We start from the raw sequence: 10,000 nt of genomic DNA on the forward strand, positions 1-10,000 counted from the left end.
ATGATAAAAACAGCAAAACTCAGGATGATATCTGTAACAGTAGCAATGATAATGATAATGCTAACTGAATAAGTGAACGAAAAATAACCAAAAAGAAGAAAAAGGCTTGACCATTTCGACCCCATAAACCCACGGAATAAGTTTGGCGCACGACACACGGTGGCTGGCAATACACAGTCCTTCCTGCGCGGTAATTAGCGAACAGGTAGGGAGATCCCTCAGATCTGTCATGTTCATCAGCTAATGAATGGCTACACACCTGTGAGGAATTAATCCCTTATGCGAGTGCCACACGGAGCTAGGGTTCTGTTCAGACGGTAATGATGTTCTATAACTATTGAACGGAAAGCTGCAACTGTCAGTCAGGGAGATCGCTTGATGTCGCTCGCTCTCTCCTTTCTTCGTCTATTCATCTATCCATCCATCAATCGTCAGGCTTGCATTTATTGCTTCCTTCTTCATGAGAAAGGAAAAAATTACACGGTTGAAACTGTTATTTGGAAGCCTGTGTTCTTTTTGGGTGAATGTTGACGCAACGCTCCAATAGTACTTGGTGTTGCCCAGCCCTCGCCACGGCTTCAGTTTGATGACTTTGGGTTTTCATTCATTCATGAAAACAACAGACGCTGTTTGTAAAAATAGTGTTGGCTTACGCATAAAACCCGTCGGTAAAATGTGAATATTTTCGTTTTTATCGAATATATAGCATACTAATTTGTCAAATGTTGTATCTATGGATTTCCAATATACTGCCGCTGGATCATCGTTAAATACTAAATCAAACAATAAGAAATGAAAAGAGAGAATGAAAAACCCCCACTAAAATCCAGTTTACCAGATATCAGTCTTACCTCCTCATCCTCACTCCTTTTTCACGCACAAGACACCCCCCCCCCCCCCCCCCGCGCGCAAATCCTTTCCCCTCCGAAGAGTCGGCCAGAGCCTGACCTCAACATGGCGTCCCGTGCAATTTGCCGGCGCTGCCTTTGATGCATTGGGCTCAGCGGAAGGCTCAGGATTGTTCCCATAAGTCTGTAGTGTAGCGTTGCCGAACATGACCCTCCGCCCGTATATAAATTTGGTCCCCGCCGATGTTCAAAACCTCCGTCTGGCTTGCGGCTAATGTACGTGTACGGGGAAAATGCCTGGTCGTTGACGGATAAAACAAAGCTACTAAAGAGAGAACGATTTATAGAAAGAATTCGCTTCACATATCACACTAAATTACCTCGGTACGGCTGTAATTTAATCCTAGCGCACAATGGCTATGCAGTTAATTCCCCAAATGGTACAGATGAAGTTACTTACCAATGGCATTAATGACCGAATACTTTTTTTCCCACGTGCTAGGAAGTCAAAGCATTTTATAAGATTTTTGTGAATATATTTTCTGTTTTGGAGTATGATTGTGTATTCTTACATAATAAATCTACATTTTTAAGCCAGAATCACGATGTAGTTAAACGCGCCTCAAGAAATGTTTTGTGGATTTTGAATAATTTAGTTTTCTACAGATTTTTTTGTTTTTGGCTCGTTATTAAATTACTATCTATTTCGGGATCTACCTATCTATTCATCAGGATACCTATATATACGTGTATTAATATGTGTGTGCAAATATATAAGAACAAAAAGATGATATCATAATAATATATATCAACTATAGTTTTGAGTTATATTTTATATTAAGTTTTACTTATTTATCTATCTTACAATTCTTCTGGGGGTAGTTCAGGCACATTAAAAGTAACATTAAATATGAATGATAGGCATGAGCGTGAGTTTGTCCTTGGACCCCAGTGAGTATGCCAGTTTGTGGGTGCAGGTGTACTGCAGGTGAATATATTTGCTTAAAGTATTATGTGCAGCTAGCCAGCTAGTCGTAGAACACACAGTGAAGTACATAACTATAATGTATTCAGAACAGTAGTGAGTGTATTTTCATTAATACCCACTTTCAGTAGATGTTCTGTATTTCTAGTGAATAATGTTTCCAGTAAGTCCCTCCTCATTATGATATATTTTTATTAGCACTGTAATATAGTGCCAATAAAAATATACAGCGAGGTCCTAATTAAGCGTTTTCCCCGCCTGTTTACAGGGTAGGGGATTTTATGCAATGTAAGAGTTGATAATTTATTTTGAATTTCAGTTTGATATATCGCTGGTTCTTTTAAACAGATTCTATTCTTTCCGTGTTGTGAAGGTACTTTCTTTCTAGAGGTCAGTTTGGTGTGTTTGTATTCCCTCGCAGTTCCGGCATTTTGAAAGAAGATTACTCATGAACATATCGTTGGAGTGTTTGTATAGGAAGGTTAATAACCCCTACGAACATATTTCATTCGAAGGTCTAATTTATAAGGCAATTTTTAAACAGCAACTGAGCACACATGAGTACGACTAGACACGCATCTCCATGCAAGACAAACACATATATACACACATAGACATTAACCCATAGACATATACATAAACACACACACACACACACACACACACACACACACACACACACACACACACACACACACACACACACACACACATACAAACGCACAAAATCATATATACAAAACCACCACACACACATACCCCCCCCCCCCCTCCTCAAAAAAGAAAAAAGAAAAAAGAAAGACAGACAAAACAACAAACCCCTGAACAAATGACAAGTACAGTAATAACGAGAACTGGGGAATATTTGAGCCAGCAAGTGAAACAAAGACCGAATAAGGACGCTGGATTGAGTGAGCCGCCACTTGGTCTATCGGTAGAACGGGAGTGCGATGGGCGGCCCGGCGTGCACTAAATGATTTCCCTGGGAATTCGTGGCAAGGCGAGAGAGAGACTAATGCTCTACAGATATCATATCTCTGTGACAGCTTCCTAGGTCCCTCTCTCTCTCTTTCTAATCTGTCTGTGTCTTTGTCTCTGTCTTTCCGTCTGTCTGTCTGTTTGTCTATCTATCTATCTGTCTGTCTGAGAACTCATACGGTATAGTCCTCACGAATCTCTGTCTCTCTCTCTCTCTCTCTCTCTCTCTCTCTCTCTCTCTCTCTCTCTCTCTCTCTCTCTCTCTCTCTCTCTCTCTCTCTCTCTATCGGGTGTTCTAGAATGAACCTTGGGCATGGAAGAAGTGAGTATTAAGAGGCATTCAAAGTTTATGTGTGTGTTAATGAAATATTGAGAGATATCTATATTGAAAGCTGTCGAAGAGAAGATGTACCAATCAGTTGACAATTGGGAATATCAAATAATACTATAATGTATGGAAGATGTTTTTGAGCAGCTTTACTCTATCCTTCGAGCTGACGCAACAAAGAAGGATTTTAAGAGGATAGTCGAAGAGAATGAGCAGAAAAGCAGTGACGATATACAATGTTGTTGTTTTGAAAGACCACATTGAAAAAGATATATATTGTTGTAGTTGTTTGTGTTTGCTTTTGTGTTCGTGTGTGTGTGTGTGTGTGTGTGTGTGTGTGTGTGTGTGTGTGTGTGTGTGTGTGTGTGCATAAAAAGCGAGCTTTTTCTAAATGCCTCAGAAAGCGGCAATAAAATACATGCTTTTATGCTTTTTCACTTTATGTGTTTTCAAATTATTTTTTTAAAGCATTATGATAACATAATCAACTTAATCAGTAAATGTACCGGTTCATGAGTTATCATTTATTATTTTAACACATGATGTAATAATTTGAAAATATGAAATCATCTCTATTATCTACTGATAGTTGCTGCCAGTTTCATTGTGAGCTATATAATTCCAGAATAGGAAGGATTTAAGCCTCATATAGTTTGAAATAAGTTAATTTACAGCGTTGGTAACTATAATTCAACACACGATGAGTTAGATGAAGTGTCACAAAAGGTCAGCAAGAATATTTAATAATCGCAACAGATTACAAACGCCTGATTCCAGACTAGAATGTATCACTATAGTCTGAAATATATTAATTCACAGCACAGGATGAGTTAGTAATCTCTCAAAAAGCCAGCAAAGTAGATGAAGCAATAATTTCAGTATATTGCGTGATCTCTCCAGGCACCTATTGAGTGTTTCGGTGTTGAGTTTCATAAGTCAAGTACAGTATAGAAGGCTGACAGAATAATATATATATATATATATATATTTGTGTGTGTATGTATGTATTTATTTATATGCATGTATATATGTATATGTATGTATTTATGTACATGCACACACACACACACACACACACACACACACACACACACACACACACACACATACACATACACATACACATACACACGCACACGCACACACACACACACACACACACACACACACACACACACACACACACACACACACACATACACACACACACACACACACACACACACACACACACACACACACATACACACACACACACACACATACACACACAACACACACACACACATACTCACACACACACACACACACATACTCACACACACACACACACACACACATATATATAAATATGTGGTGTGTGTGCGGTTATACATTGTGTATTTATGTATGTGTGTGTGTGTATGTATGTGTGTGAATGTGTATGTGTATGTGTATGTGTGTATGTGTGTATGTGTGTGTGCGTGTGTGTGTGTGTGTAAACATGCACATACATGCGTAGATAATGTATAAACACAGACATATACATGTTAGTGATCTGCTAAGTTTATTAAACACCATTAGATTTACACATTAAATAAATACCATCAAATTCAGAAACACTGCAGGTTAAATCAATAACGTAAAATATAATGGATGGAAGCCACATTCCAAATAGCAAATGGAAACCTCCAATTCACAGCTGCGCGCGCCAATCAAACGACGCAAATCCCCTAGAACCGTTACAGAATTCCCTCTAGTTACAACGACCAAACCAACCTCTATTCACAAGACGCATCTCATGAACAACAGCCATGCAAATGACTCTTCATGACACCAGCTGACTCCCCCAGTCGACGCCACGTAATTCCCGCTCTAGCATCGAATTCCCCCAACGGATGACAAGAGAATTCCCATGAATATATTCCCGTCTCCCCCCTTCCCTTCCCCCCCACTCCCCAGCAGCCCAAGTGCCGATGGACGAGTGTAATCCTTATGACCAAAACTAATTTCGTCCGGACTTGAACTAAAATCCCCGAGAAAGCAAATTAATCCGTACGAACGTAGCGCAGTCCTCATGGAGGCTGTAGGATTTCCATGAGCGCCGCTGAATCCAGATGGAGATGACCAGGGCTCTATGAATGGCCCTGACACTACGCGGGTACAATTTCTCCATATGAATGCGAGTGACTCATGTATTACAACAGTTACTGTTACAAGCGGCTTTACTCTATGCATATTTATTCCTCCATCAGCGATATCGTATTAGCAGTTATTAAGATGGAAAGAAATTATTCGGTATTGGGGCGATAACCTAGCTCTCAAACTTGTTGACATATATATATATATATATATATATATATATATATATATATATAGTCTGTGTGTGATACCTACACACAAACACATATATATATATATATATATGATCCAGTGGTTAGAGCACTGAACTCCGACCCTCGTGGTCCCGAGTTCAATTCCCCGTCGCGGCGGTCGTAAAAAATGCCTGCGCTCTGACTGCTCGCTCGAGCCCGAGAAGTCAAACGCAGGTGTTGTAGGGGAAGTCACCGCCGTGGCACAAGTGTTAGCGCACCGAACCGCAGTTGATTAGGAAGGGCATCCAGTCAAGCAAGGGTGACACTGCCATATAACCTCTCAATAGTCAATTGAGAGAGGCCTGTGTCCTGCAGTGGAATGAATGGCTGTTAAAAAAAAGAAAAAAATATATATGTATATATAGTATATATATATATATGTAGTATATATATAAATATAAGTATATCTGTAGTGTATATATATATATGTAGTATATATAAATGTATATATATGTATATATATAGTATATATATATATATATATATATATATATATGTAGTATATATATATGTATATATATACACACATATATTTATATGTATGTGTGTGTGTGTGTGTGTATAGTATATATGTGTCTATATATATAGTATATGTGTATAGTATTTATATATATATATATATATATAGTATTCATTTATATATATTATAGTGTATATATATATATATTTATATATATATATATATATATATATATATATATATATAATGCGCACACACACACACACACACACACACACACACACACACACACACACACACACACACACACACACACACACACACACACACATTTACATCAGTACTGTACTGCCGTTGTATATTTTCATTCCCAGCATTGTGAATTCTGTATTACCATTAGTAGTACTGTTTTAGTAGTGATGTTATTATCATTGTTTTTACTGTCATTGTCAGTATTAGCGATGTCATTTACTTTACTGAAGTTATTATTCCCACTGTCATAATTTTCTTTATTATTATTTCCGATCTTTTGTTAATGATGTTATAACTATTCTGATTTCTTTCAGATTATTATCATTATTTGTTATTCTGTTAATACCAATGTGATAACAGTTACCATCCTGAACAAAATAATAACACCCATCAACCAAGTACACTCAAAGAGTGGATGTCAACGAAGGCCAAGCTAAGCTCATTCGCTTTAACCACATACGTAGTTGTAGCTGCCGTGAATCGCCTTTGCACACCGTAAAATAATAATATGCTTCATTTTCCGTCCACCGAGCCCCCGGGGATGTTTTATCGCCATGGCAACACTGCTCGAGATGGCTTTCTCGTATTGCTACGCGACCCCGAGGACTGCCTCTCTGTTTCTCTTGCGTTGGTGAGAGGTTGGGAGATCAATTATGAACGTTTCTCTGTCTTTAGGAGTCTCTTTGCGTGTGTGTGTGTGTGTGTGTGTGTGTGTGTGTGTGTGTGTGTGTGTGTTTTGTGGGGGGATTGGGAGAATGGGTGGGTAGGTTGTTGTGTTTGTTGATGTTGATATATTTGAATTACTGTATGGGTTGCTTTGTATATTGGTACTTCTGTGGTTCTATCGCACTTTCTTCACTTTTTAAAGATACATTGAATTCCTTTCTCCCTCTAAATCAAAAATATCTTATCCACTCCTAAACAATCCTCCCCGTTCGCAACATCAGTTTTATTCCAAATACGATTATAAAAGAACAATTTAAAAGAAATAAAAGCTCTCGCACCTCTGTTCCACTCGGGAGAACAGCCACAGTATCCCAAACAAAGAAACATCTCTGGCAGCGTGTGAACATGAAACCGAAATTGCATCACATTTTTTCCGTCCGGCGCGCGGTCATATTTCACCCCCATCATAAATCTTGTATTATGGCCCAAACAATATGATGAACTAATTAAGAAACAATGAAAGAATGTCCCGCATCTTTGATAAATAGGGTAAAAAGTGTGTACAATCGCATGTTCGACACAAATGACATTTATTTTGTGCATAATGATGTGATCGGAAGGACATGTCTAATGTTCTTAATGATTCAGATGTTTGCTCATAAAGAAATTCAAGTTACATTCACGTTGATATTAGGAGCAGGTAATCGAAATATTTTTATCTGATTCGCTTGAGGGTCGTTGAGAACGGAATATTTTTGCACAATCTATTGGCAAAAAAAAAATTAATCTCTATCAGTCTGTCTCCTTTCAAACTGTTTTTCTCTGTCTCTTTTATGTCTCTGTCTCTGTCTCTGTCTCTGTCTCTATCTCTGTCTCTATCGCTATCTCTGTCGCTCTCTCTTTCATTCACTCTCTCTCTCTTTCTCTCCTCTCACCTCTCTAGATCGTTTTAGATTAAAACTAATATATACAAACGTAAGAGAAATCACTACAAATGTTTATTATAAAAATATATTATTGACAAACAGTTTAATCTTCCCATACACTATATTTTTTACATAAGACCATTTGTTTCTGCTGTAAATCCTTCGACGCATGATTCTCAACCCCAACCTCGTCCCCGGCTTATATTTTCACTTCATTCCATCCCTGAATGCTTTCGCAGAAAAAAGACTCTCGGAAATATCTCCCCTAATGCCTTCACAAAGCGGGCGACGGCTTCCCTGCGGTGTTCCAGGACGCACAAGCCAGGCGGAGGAGAGACCTTGTTCAGGTAGCACAACAAGGTCGTCAGGCAATTATAAGCTGTTGAGTAGACACGGGTCATTAAACAGAAGAGGCCCAGTAAACATGGCTCGTTAAGCAAACAGAACTCATCCAACAGAGTGCTACGCGCGGCAAACAACATCACCCAAGCATAAGTAACTCGCGGGGCAAAAGACGGACTTTTATAGGCTACCTCAGCGGTGCTTCGCTACCTCCACCTGCCAACACTCCTAACAAACATCGCAACTTCAACAGATACGCTCAAGATTCACCAAACTTCGAAGGTTAAACAGATGCGAAAGGTTCAGTAAACAACACGAGTGCACTTGGCTATATATCCAACAAAAAATGCATGTATGTTGAAATCTGCCATTTAAAAAGGTGATTGAAGATTCAAGAAACATTTTCAACTAGTATTTCATTTCTAGGATTGTGGAATGACTGTGCAAGTCAACAGCAACAAGCTATCCCATTTAATGCCGACAATAACCAGGCGTATTAGGATTGGCTCTTAAGCATTTATTGGTATGTTCGTAAATGTTAATTATTAGTTATACACCAGATGCACGGCTGATATTTTGCTCTTGCAGCAATTTTGTGAAGCAATTGAAAGCAGATAAAAGTTAATAGTTGCGACGCTATTTTAGGACATAAACATTGTAATTATACATGTTCATAGCATTATCAATATTATTGTCATCATTACAATAAATACTACTACACGAATATCAGCACACTCACAATGAAAAATGGAAATAACAGTAATAATAAAACACCAACTATATTGGTGATATTAAGAAAATAAAGAACAACTGCTGCTATTATTGATACTGCAGTGACGTTGGTATTAATAATCGCTATTTTTATTATGTCAATTCTAAATCATTACTAGACTGTTATACTTATTGTCATCGTTTTATCATTATTGCTATAGTTTTATAGGTACGAATGCTGCCAGTGTTATTACAAATATCATTAGTATTGTTACCGGTATCAGTAAATTTATTGATTTCAAATGAACGTTTATGTATTGCACTTAATATTAATGTATTCGTCATTAGCATTGTCATTGATGTTATTGAGTGGCATTACTACTTTTTTCTATAATACGTATTTAGGTATGAATGAGAATAATTTAATCAAATACAAGAAATGTATTTGACTGGTTTCGATTATATCTTTGTCAGAAATACATACACCAGAGAAACTACAGAGTATGTGTTATATATATATATATATATATATATATATATATATATATATATATATATTCATATACATACACACACACACACACACACACACACACACACACACACACACACACACACACACACACACACACACACACACACACACACACACACAAACACACACACACACACACATATATATATATCAAACATTAGTTGACGAAACACCTGACGACTGTGACCTCCCACTCGTTATATGCATAATTGTTGCTGCGACTTTGGATAATTTGAATCTGCCCGATCCTGTGGTGACATTTTTCTTTGTCGCGACGTATGCAGCTCCCATTTTTTTCTGTCTGTTCAGTTCTCCATGGACTACTTGTGCTTCATTCCAGTTGGATAGATGTCCAGCTTCATCTACATGTACCGCCATGGCGTTGGAGATCCTGTGGTGACGGATGTCAGCTCGATGTTCGATGATCCCGGTGCTGAAACCACGGCCTGTTTCACCAGGGCATGCTATACCGCATCTGTTGCAGGGTATGCGATATACAGCACCGTTAGGGTTGCTTTCGGGCTGCTTCCTGTCTCGTATCATGTCATGTATCTTTTTTCCGGATATGCTGGCGATTTGCACTGTACTGCCGAGGTATCTGCTGATCGCCTGGGA

The sequence above is a fragment of the Penaeus chinensis genome, chromosome 1 (genome assembly GCF_019202785.1).
Source record: "Penaeus chinensis breed Huanghai No. 1 chromosome 1, ASM1920278v2, whole genome shotgun sequence".
Taxonomy (NCBI): Eukaryota; Metazoa; Arthropoda; class Malacostraca; order Decapoda; family Penaeidae; genus Penaeus; species Penaeus chinensis.